The sequence below is a fragment of the Castanea sativa genome, chromosome 3 (genome assembly GCF_040712315.1).
Source record: "Castanea sativa cultivar Marrone di Chiusa Pesio chromosome 3, ASM4071231v1".
In the NCBI taxonomy this organism is placed as follows: domain Eukaryota; kingdom Viridiplantae; phylum Streptophyta; class Magnoliopsida; order Fagales; family Fagaceae; genus Castanea; species Castanea sativa.
In genome coordinates, this window is record NC_134015.1 from 25,749,928 (window position 1) to 25,767,852 (window position 17,925).

Genomic DNA, 17,925 nt, shown 5'->3' on the forward strand with positions numbered 1-17,925 from the left:
AAATAATTACCTTCCTTTTCACCCCCTCTCTTCCTCTTGGTGTAAAAGCAACATATGGATGTTATACGTATATCTCTTGGTGATAACACTAACAAGGCCTCACTAGTCACTACCTCTTCTTTCAAAGCCTCCAAACTGCCTCCAAAATAAGAAAAACCAGGAAGCTCTTTGAAGTTGAAGCATTACCAAGCTTTTCAATTCACTGAACATTTATTTAATAAACACAACCACCACCCTTGTTTCTTTCCCTTTGATTTGCAATGTGTAACGCCAAGAAATAACTGAGGGTGGTGCCCATGTCTAGTACTACTCTTTTCAGTGTCTTTGATTCAAACATCAACCACTTAATCTACCCCACTGAGGCTCCAATTTTACCTTATAATAAAGCATAATATTACAAATGTCATGTTCTTTAAGTTGATACTCTTCCACATTAATGAACTGTATGTATTGTTTTAACTTTGATACGGCTAGTAATTGAGTAAAATGGAAGAAGGAAAATGCCATTTTTTGGTAGTTAACAAACTCAACCTAGTGAACATGTATATTTATGCTTCCTCTTTTTTTACCCTCGATCTCTCTCTTGGAGAAGTGGAGCTTTTTGTCCATGGTACTGCTAGCATATATTTCTCTTCATAATTCGGCAGCGTCATGGTCTTTGGAGATGCCCCATTTGTGCAAAACATTGCCAAAAACATCATAGAACACAATATCCACAAGGGTTTGAGTAATTTGCATTGACATAAAACCTTGTCCATCATAATATAGCCTCAATTCCTCAGGGTTCCACTCCCTAATATCACCCCTCCATGCCTTAGAGCCACCTCCACTCGTTAGAAATTGAATTTGGCTGCCATAAGAACCATGTTATTAGTTAGCTGTTAAAAGTAAAACTAAATTCTATAAATTATTTTCACACATAATAATAATAATACTAACTACTAATGTGTTCCAAGCAGTGGTCAGGCCCATTTACGTACAAATCAATATTATTTGCCTGAAAATACAATGGATTTAGGAAATTGTAACTTCAATTACAATAATCTTTTACCAAAAAATTGTACGATTTTTTTGGAAACTTAACTAAATAAAATATTTACTATTAGTCAATTACCTGAAGGATTGGGAGAAGCTGCTCTTCAAGCTCTAAAGTGATACCATGCTGCCCAGCACTTTTGATTGTATGGTGACCGACCACAATCTTCCATTTTGCAGTGGAATCCCTCAATGCTGAATCCACATCCTACTGCAAAACCACAATCAAAAGTCAAAACTATTGAGTACCTTCGTGCGCCAATACGTAAGGAGGTTCAAGTGATGCACTAAGTGTGGTTGAGGTCTTTGGTTCAAATTCCTAGCCAATATCTTAGGGAGGCCTCCTAGGGATTCCTCCATATAATCACTCATGAAGAATAAACAAATGCTCGAAGAGTTCTGAACACTCACATTAACAAATTAAAAAGAAGTTTTGCATTTCCAATATATACCATTTGTAAAATAATATTGATTATTAGAGATGAGAGAATATGAATTGTCCGGAATATTTATTAATTTATATCATATATATGTGTGCACACGAATTTCTGGCTATGAAATTATCAACTAAAATATGTGTGCACATGGATTTTGAGGTAGGTCTGTGGCTTTCCCTTCTCCTTTCTCCCAAAAAAAAAAAAAAAAAAACCAATGAGAAGAATCTTAGGTTACCTCTAAAGAGGTTTGAAAGATATTCCTGTCGTGGCAAAATGCCTTTCCAATCATAGGTATGCTCCTCTGGGTCGGTAAACTAGTCATTCACGAATGGAGTTGTGTCCACAAAGAAAAACTCCACAAGTCCTGTAAAATGGAAATCCAAAAAATTGCTTTATTTTTAAGTAATTGTTTGTAACATTTATATGATGTTGTACATAACATAGTTACCCTTACCGAGTATACTTTTAAAAAATTCAAGAAAAAAATAACAAAGATGATCCCAATACGTACGTATGCAATAGATATAAAAATAATGAAGCATATTTTGTAAATATGTAGGTGGTATTTAACAATGATATTTTTTGTTCTTACATTATATATGTATCGGTGCAAAAGTAGTACTAACATATATTTTACCTTACAAATCACGCACATTTCAGAATAAACACATCAAACAACGAGAATGTAAGATCATGTATGATTGTTTTCTTATCCATCTCTAGTTTTATGACTAGATCTCTCCAAGAAATTAATATAACAAATAGATTATTTTTTTTTTCATTCTAATTAATAAGCAAAACTTGAATACCAGCATTCACAATGAAAGATCTCAAGCAAAGCCATCTGGGGTCCATGTTCGTGAGGATGGGACTCAATTGTGCCTCTACATCGCCCCTGTAGTCGTGGTTTCCCAGAATTGTTGCAAATTTAATATGAATAAAACTTGGGAATACATTAATTTGTAAGTTTTAACTTAAAAGATTTAATTTCAATGGGTATGTGCTCAATTATGTTATATTAACTATTCATTCTTCTCATTTTTATTCAACGTGAGACTTCACCCATACGTGTATATCAAGGAAGTCAATACCGTACCGAAGGCTATACCGGTTTAGCCAGTGGTATGATATATTTCGAATACCGGTCAATACCGGTGTACCGTTTCGAGTTTATCGCTATTTTATATATATTATATATATACACACGCACAATCTCTAGAACCATGTTTATAAACATATAATATTTCATTTATTGTTTATCTCTAGCTCACATATCAGCCTATTAATTAATAAAAATATAAAACTAGTGGGTGACGTTAGTTGAATATTCAGCAAAAAAAAAGAAAAAAAGAAAAAGAAAAGAAAAGACAATAGTTGAAAATTTGAATTAAATGATGTAATTGAAATTTCAAACTTTTTCAAATTTCAATGTCATACATGTGGTATCAGTACACACATTATAAGACCATAACAACCACACAAAACACACCACTAAATAAGACCATAGGAACCACACAAAACAAAAGGACTAAGAGGGATGCAGCTGTACTCTAAACATCAGATAAGAAGAAGTGAAAAAAAAAAAAAAAAAAAAAAAAAAAAAAAAAAAAAAGGGAAGTGAAAGGAACGAAACTGAAGGAGGAAGAGGAAGGGATAATCAACTAAATGTTAACAACGACCAACAAAGTGGTGTTGGGCTTGAAGGCGACATGAGCCATTTGGTACTTTTATGTTTTGTTTTGTATTTTGTGTTTTTTTTAAGAAGCTTTTTGTACCGGCCGGTTTCTACTTTCTGCCCGAAATGGTCGATATTTGCCGGTACGTCCGGCATAGTCCGGTATAAACCAGTATTTTGAGCGGTACAATTTAAGGGTGTTTCGGTACCGTTTTATCCACCGGAACGAGAAATACCGGCCGTACCAACCGGTACGGTACGGTATTAACTTCACTGGTGTATACCCAACAAAATTTAATACATGACTTTGGGTTTTGGATATTTTGTAAAAAAAAAATTGTGATATCATGGATTTGAAATGACATTGTATACCTACAACCTAATCATTTTAAATCTTCGTGTAAATAAAGCTCAAATCTATCCACAAATTTTTTTTTTGATACAAGATAAAATTTCTTCTCTAGTCTAATTTAAGTGTATATGTGTGTGAAGCTCATTTCTAGAGACTTGAATTCCGGCCCTTACCCCCCACACTCCACAAGCATTTATACCCGTGAAGTAACCATCGCACCAAGGGTGTGCGGTGGTAAATCTATTCACAAATTTTATTATTAGAAAAAATTGTTATTTTATACTTCATTAAAGTATTTTTTTAAAGAAAAAGTTAAGATCCTAATAAGGAAACTAGTTGCAAGAAGATTTGAAAATCCTAGGCGAACCTTACCATTATACCATTGTTTCTGCAAGCTTGAGGCAATGTAGATATTGATAAATAACTCATTGAATGCAGACACCCCTGTCAATCCATCTTCGTAGAAATTATCCCCAGTCGATATCATAAAGTCTATGTCTAGTTTCTCCCCCAACTACTCCCATCTACAAATTTACAAGTTCATCAAAAAAAAAAAAATCTACAAATTGGAAAGAAAAACAAAAAATTGCTTATATGAAATGATAAAAGAAGCTGTACAAAGTACAAATTAAATTTACTAAACCATCTTTTCATATTGTTTTGTGTGGAAAATTATATTGCTTAATTAATCATTTAGCCATAGGCACTTTTAGAATTTCAAGTACAATGTTCCATAATTTGTTTCCTAATCAACATCACTGTTTTTATCACTTAATTTACAATAGTTGCCATTTTCTTTTTGATGATGTCTATTCGTCAATCAAGTGTATTCGTCCAGATGATGTAGAGACCGTATCACTACTCCTGCAAAATGGGACTAAAGCTTTTCCTGAGATGGACACCGGTGTGGCGCCTGCCACAACGTCTCCGATGCCTAAGTTAGTATCAAGAAATCCTTTAAGAGTAAATGAGAAGTGTCTTTGGGTTGGAATTGTGTACCTTTCATGTTTCTAATGAACGTGTATATATAGCCTTTGGGGTTTCTAGTCGTTGGGGCCTTGATTGTGGTTTTAATGCTCTTCTTGTAACGCCTTAGGGCTTATTAATGCAGGTCTTGATGAGACTCCAACGGTCTGACAGCTAGGTAGTAACTATCTAAGGCATTGAATTCTCTTATTAATGTTTTACATGTCCTCGTCCATGTCGCTTTGTATGTGGACGATGGTGTTTCATTATTTCGTCCAAGGAGTGGTCTCATTAGTCCCATCAACTGCTCCCTCAAGTTCCGTGGTTGTCGTGGCACATCAGGACGACCATCGGAAGTTGAAAAGTTTTCTGACCAAACGTGGCTTTTGGGGTTCTGTTCCACATTTAATGCATAGTGGTGGTGTCTCACGCATCGTGGCCATATGGCGTGCTCTGACCGGAGCAGCTAATGCCCTAATTGTGTGACTCTTGGTTTTCCCACTAAATTTCATTTTTTGTGCTTAGTTTTTAAACTTCTCTTCTCTTCACTTTCCCCTTCACTTTCTCCAACTCCCAATCATTGCTCTAAGTTTCTTTTTCTCCACCCTTTCCCTGTGATTTTCTTCGAGCCTGTGTGCTCTGTGGCTGAGCTCTTTGCTTTTTTCCTCTTAAGGTATACTCTTCTTCCATTCCCGCTTTTATGGTATAGACATAGATTATGACAAATTTCTGATTTTTTTTTTTCCTTTTTCTCTCTTGTCTATACATTTGTTGTTGTTGCTTTTTTTTTTTTTTGGTGCTTTGGGGTTTCTACGATTCCTCTCTTTCATTCCAATTTTCGGTTTTCATGGTCAATAGTGTTGAGGTTAGGGTAGCTTGTCCCTTGGTTTCCTTCTTTTTTGCACGTTTGGGGGTTTCTTTAGGTACTTCCCGTGCTTCTCTCCCTTTGGTTGGAAATTTTGTTTTTAAGGGTAATGGTTTAGGTGTTGCATTGGGTGAGTTGCTCCATGTGCTCTGTCAATTAATCAATTGGTTTGAGAGTTTGGTGAGTGAGAGAGGGGCAATGTCTGAGGTGAGGTCGAGCGAACTTGAGACTGGGTTGTCATCTAGTGACGACCCCATGGAGGGGAACACCATCGTCTCCATTCCTTAAGTGGTTAGGGCTTTTCACGCCCTCGAGGAGGTGTGTGGTTTGGACGGGGAGACACTCTCTAGGTTTAAGGATAGATTCCAATTTCCAGATAGGGTTAGAGTTTGTCTTCCTTATGGGGAGGAATGAGCTTGCCACTTCTCGTCTGGGGAGGTGTGCTTCTATGAAGCTGCCTTCCTGAGTAGGCTCAGATTACCCATCCATCCATTTATTATGGAACTCTTTGGACATTTTGGTATTGCTCCCGGGCAACTTATGCCCAATTCGTGGAGAATAATGGTCAGCTGTATGGAGATATGGCTGGCTGCTACAGACAAGGATATGATTAGGGTGGACAAGCTTGTTTAGTTGTACCGTTTAAAGCCTTCGAAGGAGCATGGGTACTACAAATTGGTGCCTTGGGAAAGGAGGACTAGGATTGTCTAGGACCTGCCTTCGTCATTCAGATACTGGAAGTCCCGGTTCATTTTTGTGTCCGGGGATGACTGGGAGACTCCCTTTGATGAAGTTTGGGGTGATCTCCCTAGGTTGCTCCGTCGATGGAGAACCCCGATTTTAGGTGCGTCGTCATTTCTTCTAACCCCTTAATCTTTAACTTGTGTTCATTTTATCGGCACTAACCCTTCTGTTCTTTGTCTCGTGCAGTTAAGCGACGGCCTAAGCTTAAAAGCAGGTATAAGGACCGGGTTGAGAAGGCCATCGAGTACGCGAGGATGATCGAAGATTTCAATGATTTGGTTGATCTAGGGACTCTAGCTTTTTACTACTTCAGTCCTAATCCGTCTACCTTTGTCCTGCGGAATTTGGAAATCGAGCAGAAAAAAAGTAAGTGTTTGTTGAGTTTGTCTACGAGGTTTCTTTCTTTTCCTCTTTTTTTTTTTTTTAGAAAGTGTTTTTCTTTTGCAGAGATGACGATGAAGTTTAACCAAGGGATGTATGCACGCATGAGGGCTAAGAAGAATGAGCCCCTTTCTAACATTGGAACCAAGGGTGTTCGTGTGATAGATAAGGGGGCCTCCGTCACTCTAGGTACTCCGGCCACCCTTGGGACTGAGACGACGAAGACAACCTCCCCGGCTACCTCTATTGAAGAGATCATCCCCTAGAGGAAGAGGCCGCGTACCGATGACATGGGGAAGGATAAAGTTGATTCTCATTCTTCTAGCGTCTAGAACGATGCTAGGGTTGCGTTGGCGAGAGCGCAAGAGATCATCACTGCTGAGGATATGAAAGTATTATCGGGCTCGTCTCCCAACGAGGTGGTGAGTCGTCATCTTCACAATCTCGTCCAAGTAGTGTACTTGTGCAAATTTGTCCTTTTTTTTTTTAGATCTAGCTTTTCTTTTGTAGGTGCTGGGGGAGAGCCTTCACATTACCTCGAAGTTTCTTACTTAGGAGGCAGAGGTGTCGTCAGCGGTGTCTTGGGTGGAGGCCTTGGAGGCAGAAAATTCCAAACTAAAGAAGGACCTGATCACCACTATGGGAGAGGCTAACACCGTCAAGGAGCAGGTTAAGGGTCTCTCCAATGAGCTGAGGGTGGAAAAGCAGCTTGTCTCGAAAAAGGACGAGCAGCTCTTGGCTGCAAAGAAAAAACTTAAAACAATTGCTGCGAAGTTCATGGAAGCCTTCCAAACGATGGAGGAGTACAACACTGTCTTCTTCAGCTGGTACTTCAACGGCTTCAAGCTCTTGAGGCAGTATCTCGTCAAGCATCCAGCTAGAGTAGATTTGGGGAACCTGGACCTCGAAGAGGTGGGCAAGGAGATGATAGCTAACAAAGCTTCTCAGTCCACTGCTCCTGAGGGTGATGCTCCTGGGAACGCCCCTTTACCTCCTCCAAACGCCTGAACCTGCTTTTTCTTCATGACTTATTTCATATATTTTTGTGTATTATTTTTTTTTAGGTGCCCAGTGTGTTTTGGGCTTTTAATTCTACTTTAAGAACAATATCTCTATTTTAAGAACAATGTTTTTTTTTTATATGGAGACAATGTTGCCCGTTGTTTTTAGGCCTTTAATTATATCCGTGATTGTGTACTTACTTGTCTACATTCTTGTTTTTGTGTGATCTTTGTTTACCTTATTCCTTTAGTTACTCCCCCTGCATTAGTGCCTTGTGACTTGCACTTTCATTGAAGGGGTTTTTATTCGTCAGTGACTTTTCTCCGTCCAGGTGGAACTTGGTCACTTGGCTGTTCATTGTGATTCACCCTCATTTGAGGGGTTCGGTCATTCATTTACCTTCGTCAATAACTTATATCCGCCTGGGTGGAATCTTTTTACTTAGTCATTTTTCCTTGTGTGACTCACACTGAATTCAGGGATCTTGTCATCTTTGGCTTTTTCAGTAACTTACATCCGTCTACGCAAAATCTTGTTACCTAGCCAATTTTTGTGACTTACACCCTATTTCAGGGATCTTGTCATCTTTGGCTTCGTTAGTAACTTACATCCGTATACGCGGAATCTCGTTACTTAGCCAATTTTTGTGACTTACACCCTATTTCAGGAATCTTGTCATCTTTGGCTTCGTCAGTAACTTACATCCGTCAATGCGGAATCTTGTTACTTTGCCAATTTTTGTGACTTTTAGGCTGCTATGTTTGCTCGTATTGGATCATTGGCTGAATAGTCCTTCTATTATTTCTCAAAAAATGAATACAGTTTTTTTGTTACTTTTATTGATGGTACTTCTTCAGGTGCTCAATGTTTCATGGTCGTGGAAGTCTCTGTCCGTCTAGGGTCTTCAGGTGGTAACTGCCTTGTCTAGGGTAATGGACGACCCGGTAGGGTCCTTCCCAGGTTGGGCTGAGTTTCCCTTGGGTTGGATCCTTGGTTGCTGGGATGACTTTGCGTAGGACGAGGTCCCCTATGTCAAGTCATCTAAGCTTTACCCTTTTGTTATAGTACTTGGCCATATTTTGCATATATTTCATAAATTTTTTTGAGGCTTCATCTCTGACCTTCTTCAATACAATCCAGGTTGACCTTCAATTGATCATCGTTGCTTTCTTCACGGAATGTCTCTTGTTTGACGCTAGTTATTCCCACCTTGACCAGGATCACCGCCTCAATGTCGTAAGTGAGTCTGAAGGGGGTTTCTCTTGTCGGGGTTCTCGCTGTAGTCTTGTAAGCCCATAAGGCTTTGGGCAATTCCTCCAGCTAGGCTCCCTTAGCGTCATTCATCCTGGTTTTGATGATCTTGAGTAGCGTTCAGTTCGTCACCTTCGCCTGACCATTTGCTTACGGGTGTCTTGGGGATGAGTACTGGTTCTTGATCCCTAAGCTTGAGCAAAAATCTCTGAAGTCTTGACTATCGAACTGCTGCCCGTTGCGTGATACGATCGTCCGTGGAATCCTGAATCTGCAGATTATGTTATTCCATACGAAGCTCTAGATTTTTGCTTCAATAATGGTTGACAATGCCTCTGCTTCAACCCACTTTGTAAAGTAGTCAATAGCAACTAGTCGAAACCTTACTTGTCCTTCTCCTCGTGGAAGTGGACCGATGATGTCAATGCCCCATTGTGCAAATGGCCAAAGGAAGGCTATCGTCTTCAGCTTCTCGACTAGAAGGCATTGAACATTCCCAAATCTCTGGTACTTGTCGCACTTCTTGACAAGCTCCCTTGCGTCGACCTGCATAGTAGGCCAGAAGTAACCTGTTTGGACCAAGGCCCTGGGGCCTGTGTGGTCTCCACAAACCCCTTCATGAATCTCTTCCAGGATGTACTTGGCCTCCTCTTCATCGACGCACTTCAAGTAGGGCATGGAAAAGCCTCTCTTGTACAGGGTATCATTCAGGATCGTGAATTTGGCTACTCTCTTTTTGACCTTCCTGGCTTCCTCGGCGTCTTGTGGGAGGTGTCCGTCTTGGAGGAAGGATACGATTGGGGTCATCTAGTTATTTGAACTCTCGATTGCAAATGTAGGGACTTCTTCAATGTTGGGGTGTTTATGGACTTCCATCTTCAAGCTCATGCTCGTTGATCCTTCTTCTGACGATGCTAACTTCGCGATTTCATTTGCTATCACATTTGGGCTTCTTAGGATCTATACAAATTCCACTTTGTCCAACTCTTGTGTTAAATGCTTCGTTAGCATGAGGTATTTTCCCATTCTTTCTTCCTTTGCCTTATATTCGTCCCTTATCTGCCTTATCACCAGCTTAGAATCACTCTGGAGGAACACGTTCTTTGCTCCTAGTGCTTTTTCGACTCTTAGCCTTGTTAATATTTCTTCGTACTCAGCTTCATTATTGGTGGCCGGAAATTTTAGCTGGACCCCATATTTAAGCACTTCTCCTTCTGGGGTGATGATGATGACCCCTACTCCTCCCCTCTTTCGGGTTGATGAACCATCGGTCTGTATCGTCCAACGTTCTATCTCGTCAGGGTGGCTGTCCTCATCTAGGAGGGTGAACTCGGCAATGAAGTCCGCCAAAGCCTGCACCTTAATTGCTGTCCTAGTGTGGTATTCAATGTCGAACTGGCTAAGCTCAATCGCCCATTGGACCATTCTCCTAGCCACCTCGGGCTTGTTCATGGACTTTTTAATGGGTTAGTTAGTCATTACCAAAATGGGGTTCGCCTGAAAGTATGGTCGCAGTTTGCGCGAAGCTACTATCAATACAAATGCAATCTTCTCAATTCTTGGGTACTTGGCTTCTGCCCCCTGGAAAGCTTGGTTGATGTAGTATACTGAAAGCTGTTTCATGTCCTCTTCACAAATCAAGGATGTGCTCACGACTGTAGCTGATACTGCCAAATAGAAATACAAGTTTTCCCCCCTCCTTGGACGGACTTAAGAGGGGTGGATTGCTCAAGTAACGCTTGAGTTCTTGAAATGCTGCCTCACAAGGCTTGCTTCAATGTCTTGAAGAAGGGTAGACATTTTTCCATCGCTTTAGGGACGAACCTATTGAGTGCCACTATCTTGCCTGTGAGCTTCTAGACTTCTTTAACGGTCTTTGGCGATGTCATGTCGAGTATAGCTTGCACCTTCTTCGGGTTTGCTTCTATCCCCCTTTGGGACACCATGCATCCCAAGAAATTCCTCTAGGCTACTCCAAAAGTACACTTACTGGGGTTCAACTTCATCTGGTACTGCTTGAGTGTGGCGAATGTTTCACTGAAGTCGTCCAGGTGAACAAGCTCTTCTTTGCTCTTGATGAACATATCATCTACATATACCTCCATATTTCTCCCGATCCATTTGCTGAACATTCTATTTACTAACCTCTGGTAGGTTGCCCCTGCATTTTTCAGACTAAAGGGCATCACTTTGTAGCAATAGAGCCCTTGACTCGTGATGAAAGCAATTTTTTCTTGGTCTTCTTCAGCCATTTTTATTTGATTGTATCCCGAGAATGCATCCATGAACGTCAGTAGTTTATGCCTTGCTGTAGAATCTACGAGCTGGTCTATCCTGGGCAGAGGAAAGCTATCTTTTAGGCAAGCCTTGTTCAGGTCCGTGAAGCCCACACACATTCTCCATTTCCTATTTGCTTTTTTCACTAAGACTACATTGGCGAGCTAATCTGGGTAATAGACTTTTCAAATAAAGCCTGTTGACAACAGTTTGTTAACCTTGTCCATAATTGCTTGATTCTATTTTGGGGCGAAGACCCAACATCTTTGCTAGACGGGCCTCTTTTCGGGGTCCACATTTAGTCTGTGTTGGATGACTTTTGGGGATATACCCAGCATGTCCTTGTGACTCCACGTGAAGATATCCAGGTTCTCTTTAAGAAGCTGGAGGAGCCTCGTCCTCATCTCAAGGCTTAATGCAGTCCCTATTCTGGTCATCTTAGCTGCATCTCCTTCAACCAGCTATACTATCTCCAAGGCTTCCACTTTATCTTCTTCCTTCTCCTCGATCATCCATGTATGGTTCTCTTTTGCAGCTAGCACAGCCTGGTAGCATTCCCTAGCTAGTACTTGATCTCCTTTCACCTATCCGACTCCATTTCTAGTTGGGAACTTTACCTTCAAGCAATAGGTGGACGTAGCCGCTCTCCAATGGTTGAGTGTGGGCCTTCCTACGATCACATTATAGGATGAAGGGCAGTCCACCACTAGGAATTCTAATTGACAAGTCAGTTACCTCAGGTGAGTCCCCACTGTGACCGTCAGTGTCACTATGCCTTTGGGATACACCTTGTCTCCATTGAAGCTGACGAGGGGGGAGTCAAATGGGCACAGCCTTTCTAGATTTAGCTTCAACTGCTGAAAAGCAGAGAGGTAGATGATATCTGCAGAGCTGCCATTGTCTACAAGGACTCTCCTAGTATTGAATCCTTCTATCATGAGCATTATGACCAGGGGGTCGTCATGAGGCTGCTTCACTCTCCTAGCATCTTTTTCCAAGAAAAACATGTCTCGGTCCATCCGTCTCTTCTTAAACGAGGGTAGTCTGTGAACGCTGTTCACCTGCCTTTGACATGCTTTCTTGAGAGATCTAAATGACCGACCCACCTGTGGACGGCCCACTTATGATCGTCTTTATCTCCCCTATCACACTTGGCAAATGTTGGGACGTGTGATCCTCGTCCTTGGGCGTGGATTCGCGCTGGTTTCTATTATCATCCCTGAATCTACTAGATTCCCCTTTTTTCATAAACTTCTGCAGTTTCCCTTTTTCGTATAAGCTCCTCTATTTTCTCCTTTAGGTCTCTGCAATCATCAGTGCAGTGGCCGTGATCCTTGTGGAACCGGCAGTACTTCTTTTTGTCGCGCACGTGGGGTGACAAATGCAGTGGCCTTGGCCATTTAAGGTAGTGTTCACCCTTAATCTGCTCCAAAATTTTGTCAACAGGCATAACTAAAGGAGTGAATTTTACCATTCGAGGAGTTTTTTCGTCCTTCCTTTTACTCCCGTCTCTGGTCTGACGATCTAATCGCTCCCTTTTTCGTCCTCTGCGCTCGTTTTCCTTTGTTCCTGTGTCATCTATTTTTTCCACATCCTTTATCGCAGCTAGAGCATCTTCAGCGTTCATGTACTTCTGTGCCTTCAGGAGCATCTCTGGCATCGTCTTAGGAGGATTCTTCACTAGTGAAACCACGAACTCTTTGGACTTCAACCCAGCTTTAAAGGTTGTTAGCTGCACCTTGTCGTCGGCTTCGTCTACCTTTAGAGTCTCTCGAGTAAAACGTTTCACATACGATCTCAGAGTTTCTTTCTCCCCTTGTCTAACGGTGAGTAAATGGTCAGCTAGCCTCTTTAGACGTTGTCCCCCGACGAAGTCGCGCAAAAAGGTGCTGCTCAACTGTTTGAAGTTGTCGATGGATGATATTGGTAATTTAGTGAACCACTCTCTTGCAGCTCCTTTGAGGGTGGTGGGGAAAGAACGACACAGTATCTCGTCAGGAGGCTGTTGAAGGCCTAATGTCGTCTTAAAGGTGTTGAGGTGGTCCAAGGGGTCCTTGAGTCCGTCAAACGGTTCAAGCTAAGGCAGGCGAAACTTTGACGGCACCGGGCATTCTAGAATTGCTGCCGTGAAGGGGGAATCCAATGTCCTAACCATTTTGTCCAAAATTTGATCTATTTTCTCTTTAATGGCGTTCCTCAACTTGTCCATCTCCTTTCTCATTTCCCGGAAAAAGCTCTAAGCTCGGCCCCTCTAGGGTAGTTGGTCTTCTGCTACCGCTTCGCCTTTGGCTATCCCCTTCATTCTCCTGATTGACCCTAGAGCAGTTATCTTCTTGCTGGAGTTGTTGCCTCATCTCGTGATTTTGTCTGGTGAGCTCTTCCACGCTAGCTATGAGTGCTTGGATCTGCAAAGCCATTACTGCAGGATCTTGATTAGGCTTCATCTGGACTGTAGAGAATGGTTAGAACTATATTCTCGAACCTCAATGCGAAAATGTCGTTCCCACAGATGACACCAAACTGATGAAGTCTATTCGTCAGTCGAGTGTATTTGTCTAGATGATGTCGAGACCTTGTCACTGCTTATGCAAAATGGGACTAAAGCTTTTCCTGAGAGGGACACCGGTGTGGTGCCTGCCACAACGTCTCTGATACCTAAGTTAATATCAAGAAATCCTTTGAGAGTAAATGAGAAGTGTAAAAGTATTTCTTTGGGTTGGAATTGTGTACCTTTCGTGTTTCTAATGAACGTGTATATATAGTCTTTGGGGTTTCTAGTTGTTGGGGCCTTGATTGTGGTTTTAATACTCTTCTTGTAATGCCTTAGGGCTTATTAATGCAGGTCTTGATGAGACTCCAACGGTCTGATAGCTAGGTAGTAACCGTCTAAAGCATTGAATTCTCTTATTAATGTTTTGTCTGTCCTCATCTATGCCGCTTTGTATGTGGACGATGGTGTTTCGTTATTTCGTCCAAGGAGTGGTCTGGTTAGTCCCATCACTTTTTATATTGGTGATTTGGTTCCAAAACTAATAATTTAGAGACCGAATTGTTTGTGTTTTCAACTAGCTATGTTTGATCCTTTTGAAAGCCGTGTCTCTAAAAACTAAAATTATTATTAATGTGCAGCTAAAACTCTTTTGGCTGCAAAAAAAAATATATATATATATATATATATATATCCCTCATTATTAGTTACTAAAAAATATTTTAATATTTATTCTTTATATATATACCTCATTATTAGTTACTAAAAAATATTTTAATATTTATTCTTTATATATATATATATATATATATATATATATATATATATATATATATTTTTTTTTTTTTCTTTTTGCTGGAAAGAAAATTGGTAGTTGGAATATAAAAGGACCCATTCAGAATATGCATGGGATTATTAGGCCCTATATTATATGTAAAAGTAAGATGCAACAATAATAGGACATTAATTTGTTATCATAAATGAAGTGGCTTCAATTCACAATTCAGCCATATGAGTCCTAAAAATAAACAGCACAAAGGGATATACTTTTTTTTTTGATGAGACACAAAGGGATATACTTAATTATTGCATGTGTAAAAAATGTTTATAGATACCTTGAGAAGTATGCATGAAACTATTGTACTTCCAGAGTATTCAATAATTTTCTGAAACTATGTTAGCACTTGCAGGTGACATAAAAGGACTTTCTAGTTTCTACTAAGTTTAAAGAATGCTCAAAGTACTACCGCCCACATTGGGCTTGGGCGGTGGAATGGTACTTCCTCAAACCTTAAAGGTTTGTGAGGTTTGAGGATCCAAGTTTGAGTGGTCCTGGACGAGGAGGGGTGGGGGTAGTATAGGTTCATTAGATTAGGATATTTATTTGAGCCTCAGAAAAAAAAAACAAAAACAAAAAAACAAAACAAATAATGCTGCAAATGTGTTACGTCTGTGGCCTTTTAATTTGTCTTTTAAAAGTTTTAATAAATAATGTCTTTAAATGTTTATCCAATTATCCCACAAGCTTTTTGTACATCTCTGTTTGAAGACTCTTTGTAATTTTCTTTGAGTTTAAAAGAAGAAGAAGAAGAAGAAAGAAGTAATTTGAAGAACCACAATGGGCGTTAAAGCCTGTTGTTTTTGATGACTTTCAAACCATGCAAAACAAAGTCACATAAAATTTTTTTTTTTTTCAACCCAATAAGAAATCTTGATATAATGAGAAAATGTTTGGAAAAAGCCTAGTGAAATTTTGTGTGTGAAAAATTCAGTACCGGTGGCAAAACTCAGTGTCTTCCCCAAAGAAGAAAAAAGACCAGAATGATCAGTCTTCACATGTAGTTGCTTAGTCATTGGAGGATGTGCATATTAATGTGAAAGCCAAATTGTCAAAACTCCTCCTCTGACAGTTTCGCAAAATATTACAATTACAATATCTAATGTTATGTTAAATTACGAATTCTCCTGTAAGATTAAGATGTTGGAATATGATAATTTAATTATTTAATTATATACTTATAACAATTAGCAGCAAGTAGAGATGTTAAAATTACTGCTAATTTTACTATAAAATATTTATAAATTGATATAATAATAAATATGATTAATGACAAATTAACAATATAATAAATAATTTTTTATGTTATGTTTTAAAATTGACATATCAATTTGAAAATTTCATGACAATAAAATTTGTAGTACTCATGTTATCACTCTGTAATTGACTATTACCAAAGGGAAAGGAATGTGCAACAACTCTATTTATTGAATACTTATTTAAGGTGTTGTATCCATCAATTATTATCATTATTATTTTATTATTTGATGGATCCATCAAATATTTTATTTGTTTCAGATGAAGGTGACTCCTGATTCTCAAAAAAAGAAAGAAAAAAAGAAAAAAGAAAAAAGAAAAACTATTTACGAAGAAAAGTGTTAGCAACGCAAGCATAATTCTGCCCAAATTTACAAAAATAAAAATAAAAATAAAAATAAAAAAAAAAAAATTTGTTTCCTTTTAGAAAAGGAGAAATTGATTCCTAAAAATCATAATCTATATCTCTTTCTCTAGAAAGGACCATTGTTAAGAAGTTTTATCTGCAATTTCATGCACTGATTAAAAGTGTGATAAGAAAGTTTGATGTGAAATTAGCATAGATACCAAAAAAATATTCGTTAGTGGCTGATAAGAAAGTTTGATGTGAAATTAGCATAGATACCAAAAAAATATTCGTTAGTGGCTGATGAGGATTTGCAGTGAATTTTCCAAGGATCAATTTGGATTGTGCAAGGAAATTGACCTCTGAAACCTCGTCGTCTATCATAGTTTAATGACGTGGGGTTTACTTCTCCACAAGAATCATGATCAAAACGAAGGAAAAAAAAGAAAAAAGAAATATGCATATATTATATCGAATATCCTTTTGGGAGTATAGTTATTTCAAGCCATTAGCTGATCAATGCTGATGCAAGCATCTTCATTATTATCCCATGATATGATAAATGTAAAGCTTGTTTGACTCAAATTAATAGGCTCATGCTGATGCCAACCTTAATTTGATTGGGCAGTTGTTACTTGTTCCTCAGTTAATTACTGGCCTACAAGTTCATTTTCTGTTATCTTTGTTTAGAAATTGGACACATTCACAGTTTTTTATTATTATTTTATGCTAAATAGTTTATTAATATTAAATACTAACACTCTCGAAAAAAAAAAAATACGTTACCGTCTTGGATAATGCATGAGTTCTTTTGATCTCTTAATAATTGAAAACATCCTATTGCATTTTGTGCTTATTCATTCAATATTTATAGCATTGGAGAGGAGAGGAAGATTTGAATTGTAATACCGAGCAAACAATGCAATCGAGCTACAAGTATTTTGACATTTTATCAAAACATTTTTCCCAAAAAAAGGCATCAAATATGTCGTACCTAACAGTTTTATCTAGGCCGGCCCTAGGCCTAGGCCATTGGCCTAAGGCCCCAAATATGGGGCAGTAAGTTTTTTTTTCTTAATTAAAGAAAAAATGTGAGTAAGGAGTATTTTTATTTTCCCAGTCTTAAGAAGACCAAAAATATTACAGTTATGCTAATATATTACAAGTTTTATTACATAAGTTCTATAAATTGATATGTCACCAATGAAGTAATTCAATACTCATTTATTTTTTTTGTTGAAATACCACCTTATTGCCACATCAATTTGTAAACTTTTTGTAGTAAAATTTGTAATAAGTTTAATATTTTTTCCGAAAAAAAAAAAGAATTAATAGAAATACAATCTAGTCATCATTACATGTATGAAAAATGTTATAGCTAATACAAATTTTAGGACAAAAAGTTTACAAACTAATGTGACAGAAATATGATTAATGTTATTTAAATAATATAATAAATGAATTATCAAAGTGTAAAAAAAAAAAAAGTGCATGTGCAAACCCACAAATGCATGTTATTTATGTGTGTGTATATATATATTGTATAATGACCTGAGTAGCAACAAGGGACTGGTTGTAGAGTCCTTTAATTCCCCAATCTCTCCAACGACCAAAAAGCTTAGAGACCCATCAGCTTTCACGGGGTGTTCAAAACGCTTAAGCTCCGCCGTGGAAGGAACAAAGCATAGCCAAAGATTTGCAGTAAAGAAAATAAATAAAAGCATGGAATTGTGAGGAGAAACCATCGTTGCAATGCTTGGAATGAGAAAAAAAAAAAACATATGGTGGCTTTGGTGAACCACGTTCCTTTTATATATATAGCTTTTAGGTTAGGAGTTAGAAGACGAGCAAAATATGCAATAAGGTCAAAAAAGAAAACAAAATCTAGATTATTACAAGGGAGTAAATATTGATAAAGAATTACTCAGAAACTTCAATGATGCAAGTGTCCGATTTCCTTGAAAATGAAATATTACTAACGGTCCTTTCTACGAAAAAAACAAGAAAGAAT

General features: G+C 38.5%; 1 pseudogene; it reads right to left on the reverse strand.

The window, feature by feature from the left end:
• Window positions 1-633: 633 nt before the first annotated feature.
• On the reverse strand, window positions 634-17,659 carry LOC142626781 (purple acid phosphatase 8-like; annotated as a pseudogene).
• Between the last annotated feature and the right edge of the window lie 266 nt (window positions 17,660-17,925).